Here is a 7,582-nt window from a genome sequence, read left to right as displayed (position 1 = left end):
TTTTTTTATAATTATTTGTTTAAATTTTCCAACCGTTGCATTTAAAGTTCAAACAGTTTTCCTCGATTTACTCTTAACCGTAAAAGATACGAAAAAACTTTGTTCGTACGAAAGATGCAGAATAAAATTACGAATAAAATGGTATATGAATGGTTAGGTGTGTTCATATAATTTTCTCTAGATTTTCCGATTTTTTGAAATTTTCACGACGGCAACTCGCCTGTAGGCCACACCGTGCAAAATTCGAAGTTGTGATATATGGGAAAAAAACTAAGAATTTTGAGACCTTTCTAATGATGTATAATACTTTATATGTTTTCTTTAGAGAAATATCGAATCGTGAGGAGTGTTGCTTCAACCTAGCCGCACTTTGCATTTTGACAAGTTAACAACTACACAAATTGCTCTATACTATCTAAACGGTGAAAGATACAAAAAAACTTTGTTCGTACGAAAGTTGCAGAATAAAATTACGAATAAAATGGTATATAAATGGTTAGGTGTGTTCATATAATTTTCTCTAGATTTTTCGATTTTTCCAAATTTTCACGACGGCAACTCGCCTGTAGGCCACACCGTGCAAAATTCGAAGTTGTGATATATGGAAAAAGAACTAAGAATTTTGAGACCTTTCTAATGATGTATAATACTTTATATTTTTCTTTAGAGAAATATCGAATCGTGAGGAGTGTTGCTCCAACCTAGCCGCACTTTGCATTTTGACAAGTTAACAACTACACAAATTGCTCTATACTATCTAAACCGTAAAAGATACGAAAAAACTTTGTTCGTACGAAAGATGCAGAATAAAATTACGAATAAAATGGTATATAAATGGTTAGGTGTGTTCATATAATTTTCTCTAGATTTTCCGATTTTTCCAAATTTTCACGACGGCAACTCGCCTGTAGGCCACACCGTGCAAAATTCGAAGTTGTGATATATGGAAAAAGAACTAAGAATTTTGAGACCTTTCTAATGATGTATAATACTTTATATGTTTTCTTTAGAGAAATATCGAATCGTGAGGAGTGTTGCTTCAACCTAGCCGCACTTTGCATTTTGACAAGTTAACAACTACACAAATTGCTCTATACTATCTAAACCGTAAAAGATACGAAAAAACTTTGTTCGTACGAAAGATGCAGAATAAAATTACGAATAAAATGGTATAAATGGTTAGGTGTGTTCATATAATTTTCTCTAGATTTTCCGATTTTTCCAAATTTCACGACGGCAACTCGCCTGTAGGCCACACCGTGCAAATTCGAAGTTGTGATATATGGAAAAAAACTAAGAATTTTGAGACCTTTCTAATGATGTATAATACTTTATATGTTTTCTTTAGAGAAATATCGAATCGTGAGGAGTGTTGCTCCAACCTAGCCGCACTTTGCATTTTGACAAGTTAACAACTACACAAATTGCTCTATACTATCTAAACCGTAAAAGATACGAAAAAACTTTGTTCGTACGAAAGATGCAGAATAAATTACGAATAAAATGGTATATAAATGGTTAGGTGTGTTCATATAATTTTCTCTAGATTTTCCGATTTTTCCAAATTTCACGACGGCAACTCGCCTGTAGGCCACACCGTGCAAAATTCGAAGTTGTGATATATGGAAAAAGAACTAAGAATTTTGAGACCTTTCTAATGATGTATAATACTTTATATGTTTTCTTTAGAGAAATATCGAATCGTGAGGAGTGTTGCTCCAACCTAGCCGCACTTTGCATTTTGACAAGTTATCAACTACACAAATTGCTCTATACTATCTAAACCGTAAAAGATACGAAAAAACTTTGTTCGTACGAAAGATGCAGAATAAAATTACGAATAAAATGGTATATAAATGGTTAGGTGTGTTCATATAATTTTCTCTAGATTTTCCGATTTTTCCGAATTTTCACGACGGCAACTCGCCTGTAGGCCACACCGTGCAAAATTCGAAGTTGTGATATATGGAAAAAGAACTAAGAATTTTGAGACCTTTCTAATGATGTATAATACTTTATATGTTTTCTTTAGAGAAATATCGAATCGTGAGGAGTGTTGCTCCAACCTAGCCGCACTTTGCATTTTGACAAGTTAACAACTACACAAATTGCTCTATACTATCTAAACCGTAAAAGATACGAAAAAACTTTGTTCGTACGAAATATGCAGAATAAAATTACTAATTAAATAGTATATAAATGGTTAGGTGTGTTCACATAATTTTCTCTAGATTTTTCGATTTTTCCAAATTTTCACGACGGCAACTCGCCTGTAGGCCACACCGTTCGGAATTCGAAGTTGCGATATATGGAAAAAAAACTAAGAATTTTGAGACCTTTCTAATGATGTATAATACTTTATATGTTTTCTTTAGAGAAATATCGAATTGTGAGGAGTGTTGCTCCAACCTAGCCGCACTTTGCATTTTGACAAGTTAACAACTACACAAATTGCTCTATACTATCTAAACCGTAAAAGATACGAAAAAACTTTGTTTGTACGAAAGATGCAGAATAAAATTACGAATAAAATGGTATATAAATGGTTAGGTGTGTTCATATAATTTTCTCTAGATTTTCCGATTTTTCCAATTTTCACGACGGCAACTCGCCTGTAGGCCACACCGTGCAAAATTCGAAGTTGTGATATATGGAAAAAGAACTAAGAATTTTGAGACCTTTCTAATGATGTATAATACTTTATATGTTTTCTTTAGAGAAATATCGAATCGTGAGGAGTGTTGCTCCAACCTAGCCGCACTTTGCATTTTGACAAGTTAACAACTACACAAATTGCTCTATACTATCTAAACCGTAAAAGATACGAAAAAACTTTGTTCGTACGAAAGATGCAGAATAAAATTACGAATAAAATGGTATATAAATGGTTAGCTGTGTTCATATAATTTTCTCTAGATTTTCCGATTTTTCCAAATTTTCACGATGGCAACTCGCCTGTAGGCCACACCGTTCGGAATTCGAAGTTGCGATATATGGGAAAAAAACTAAGAATTTTGAGACCTTTCTAATGATGTATAATACTTCATATGTTTTTTTTAGAGAAATATCGAATCGTGAGGAGTGTTGCTTCAACCTAGCCGCACTTTGCATTTTGACAAGTTAACAACTACACAAATTGCTCTATACTATCTAAACCGTAAAATATACGAAAAAACTTTGTTCGTACGAAAGATGCAGAATAAAATTACGAACAAAAATGGTATATAAATGGTTAGGTGTGTTCATATAATTTTCTCTAGATTTTCCGATTTTTCCAAATTTTCACGACGGCAAGTCGCCCGTAGGCCACACCGTGCAAAATTCGAAGTTGTGATATATAGAAAAAGAACTAAGAATTTTGAGACCTTTCTAATGATGTATAATACTTTATATGTTTTCTTTAGAGAAATATCAAATCGTGAGGAGTGTTGCTCCAACCTAGCTGCACTTTGCATTTTGACAAGTTAACAACTACACAAATTGCTCTATACTATCTAAACCGTAAAAGATACGAAAAAACTTTGTTCGTACGAAAGATGCAGAATAAAATTACGAATAAAATGGTATATAAATGGTTAGGTGTGTTGATATAATTTTCTCTAGATTTTGATTTTTCCAAATTTTCACGACGGCAACTCGCCTGTAGGCCACACCGTTCAAAATTCGAAGTTGTGATATATGGAAAAAAACTAAGAATTTTGAGACCTTTCTAATGATGTAAATACTTTATATGTTTTCTTTAGAGAAATATCGAATCGTGAGGAGTGTTGCTCCAACCTAGCCGCACTTTGCATTTTGACAAGTTAACAACTACACAAATTGCTCTATACTATCTAAACCGTAAAAGATACGAAAAAACCTTGTTCGTACGAAAGATGCAGAATAAAATTACGAATAAAATGGTATATAAATGGTTAGGTGTGTTCATATAGTTTTCTCTAGATTTTCCGATTTTTTCAAATTTTCACGACGAAAACTCGCCTGTAGGCCACACCGTGCAAAATTCGAAGTTGTGATATATGGAAAAAGAACTAAGAATTTTGAAACCTTTCTAATGATGTATAATACTTTATATGTTTTCTTTAGAGAAATATCGAATCGTGAGGAGTGTTGCTCCAACCTAGCCGCACTTTGCATTTTGACAAGTTAACAACTACACAATTTGCTCTATACTATCTAAACCGTAAAAGATACGAAAAAACTTTGTTCGTACGAAAGATGCAGAATAAAATTACGAATAAAATGGTATATAAATGGTTAGTGTGTTCATATAATTTTCTCTAGATTTTCCGATTTTTCCAAATTTTCACGACGGCAACTCGCCTGTAGGCCACACCGTGCAAAATTCGAAGTTGTGATATATGGAAAAAAAACTAAGAATTTTGAGACCTTTCTAATGATGTATAATACTTTATATGTTTTCTTTAGAGAAATATCGAATCGTGAGGAGTGTTGCTCCAACCTAGCCGCACTTTGCATTTTGACAAGTTAACAACTACACAAATTGCTCTATACTATCTAAACCGTAAAAGATACGAAAAAACTTTGTTCGTACGAAAGATGCAGAATAAAATTACGAATAAAATGGTATATAAATGGTTAGGTGTGTTCATATAATTTTCTCTAGATTTTCCGATTTTTCCAAATTTTTACGACGAAAACTCGACTGTAGGCCACACCGTGCAAAATTCGAAGTTGTGATATATGGAAAAAGAACTAAGAATTTTGAGACCTTTCTAATGATGTATAATACTTTATATGTTTTCTTTAGAGAAATATCGAATCGTGAGGAGTGTTGCTCCAACCTAGCCGCACTTTGCATTTTGACAAGTTAACAACTACACAATTGCTCTATACTATCTAAACCGTAAAAGATACGAAAAAACTTTGTTCGTACGAAAGATGCAGAATAAAATTACGAATAAAATGGTATATAAATGGTTAGGTGTGTTCATATAATTTTCTCTAGATTTTCCGATTTTTCCAAATTTTCACGACGGCAACTCGCCTGTAGGCCACACCGTACAAAATTCGAAGTTGTGATATATGGAAAAGAACTAAGAATTTTGAGACCTTTCTAATGATGTATAATACTTTATATGTTTTCTTTAGAGAAATATCGAATCGTGAGGAGTGTTGCTCCAACCTAGCCGCACTTTGCATTTTGACAAGTTAACAACTACACAAATTGCTCTATACTTTCTAAACGGTAAAAATACGAAAAAACTTTGTTCGTACGAAAGATGCAGAATAAAATTACGAATAAAATGGTATATAAATGGTTAGGTGTGTTCATATAATTTTCTCTAGATTTTCCGATTTTTCCAATTTTCACGACGGCAACTCGCCTGTAGGCCACACCGTGCAAAATTTGAAGTTGTGATATATGGAAAAAGAACTAAGAATTTTGAGACCTTTCTAATGATGTATAATACTTTATATGTTTTCTTTAGAGAAATATCGAATCGTGAGGAGTGTTGCTCCAACCTAGCCGCACTTTGCATTTTGACAAGTTAACAACTACACAAATTGCTCTATACTATCTAAACCGTAAAAGATACGAAAAAACTTTGTTCGTACGAAAGATGCAGAATAAATTACGAATAAAATGGTATATAAATGGTTAGGTGTGTTTATATAATTTTCTCTAGATTTTCCGATTTTCCAAATTTTCACGACGGCAACTCGCCTGTAGGCCACACCGTTCGGAATTCGAAGTTGTGATATATGGAAAAAACTAAGAATTTTGAGACCTTTCTAATGATGTATAATACTTTATATGTTTTTTTTAGAGAAATATCGAATCGTGAGGAGTGTTGCTCCAACCTAGCCGCACTTTGCATTTTGACAAGTTAACAACTACACAAATTGCTCTATACTATCTAAACCGTAAAAGATACGAAAAAACTTTGTTCGTACGAAAGATGCAGAATAAAATTACGAATAAAATGGTATATAAATGGTTAGGTGTGTTCATATAATTTTCTCTAGATTTTCCGATTTTTCCAAATTTTCACGACGGCAACTCGCCTGTAGGCCACACCGTTCGGAATTCGAAGTTGCGATATATAGGAAAAAAACTAAGAATTTTGAGACCTTTCTAATGATGTATAATACTTTATATGTTTTCTTTAGAGAAATATCGAATCGTGAGGAGTGTTGCTCCAACCTAGCCGCACTTTGCATTTTGACAAGTTAACAACTACACAAATTGCTCTATACTATCTAAACCGTAAAAGATACGAAAAAACTTTGTTCGTACGAAAGATGCAGAATAAAATTACGAATAAAATGGTATATAAATGGTTAGGTGTGTTCATATAATTTTCTCTAGATTTTCCGATTTTTCCAAATTTTCACGACGGCAACTCGCCTGTAGGCCACACCGTGCAAAATTCGAAGTTGTGATATATGGAAAAAGAACTAAGAATTTTGAGACCTTTCTAATGATGTATAATACTTTATATGTTTTCTTTAGAGAAATATCGAATCGTGAGGAGTGTTGCTCCAACCTAGCCGCACTTTGCATTTTGACAAGTTAACAACTACACAAATTGCTCTATACTATCTAAACCGTAAAAGATACGAAAAAACTTTGTTCGTACGAAAGATGCAGAATAAAATTACGAATAAAATGGTATATAAATGGTTCGGTGTGTTCATATAATTTTCTCTAGATTTTCCGATTTTTCCAAATTTTCACGACGGAAACTCGCCTGTAGGCCACACCGTGCAAAATTCGAAGTTGTGATATATGGAAAAAGAACTAAGAATTTTGAGACCTTTCTAATGATATATAATACTTTATATGTTTTCTTTAGAGAAATATCGAATCGTGAGGAGTGTTGCTCCAACCTAGCCGCACTTTGCATTTTGACAAGTTAACAACTACACAAACTGCTCTATACTATCTAAACCGTAAAAGATACGAAAAAACTTTGTTCGTACGAAAGATGCAGAATAAAATTACGAATAAAATGGTATGTAAATGGTTAGGTGTGTTCATATAATTTTCTCTAGATTATCCGATTTTTCCAAATTTACACGACGGCAACTCGCCTGTAGGCCACACCGTGCAAAATTCGAAGTTGTGATATATGGAAAAAGAACTAAGAATTTTGAGACCTTTCTAATGATGTATAATACTTTATATGTTTTCTTTAGAGAAATATCGAATCGTGAGGGGTGTTGCTCCAACCTAGCCGCACTTTGCATTTTGACAAGTTAACAACTACACAAATTGCTCTATACTATCTAAACCGTAAAAGATACGAAAAAACTTTGTTCGTACGAAAGATGCAGAATAAAATTACGAATAAAATGGTATATAAATGGTTAGGTGTGTTCATATAATTTTCTCTAGATTTTCCGATTTTTCCAAAATTTCACGACGGCAACTCGCCTGTAGGCCACACCGTTCGGAATTCGAAGTTGCGATATATGGGAACAAAACTAAGAATTTTGAGACCTTTCTAATGATGAATAATACTTTATATGTTTTCTTTAGAGAAATATTGAATCGTGAGGAGTGTTGCTCCAACCTAACCGCACTTTGCATTTTGACAAGTTAACAACTACACAA

The sequence above is a fragment of the Ctenocephalides felis genome, unplaced genomic scaffold (assembly GCF_003426905.1).
Source record: "Ctenocephalides felis isolate EL2017-DRISC unplaced genomic scaffold, ASM342690v1 CF-g0.4_SCAFFOLD_01886, whole genome shotgun sequence".
Classification (NCBI taxonomy): Eukaryota; Metazoa; Arthropoda; class Insecta; order Siphonaptera; family Pulicidae; genus Ctenocephalides; species Ctenocephalides felis.
This window is presented reverse-complemented; position numbering follows the sequence as displayed.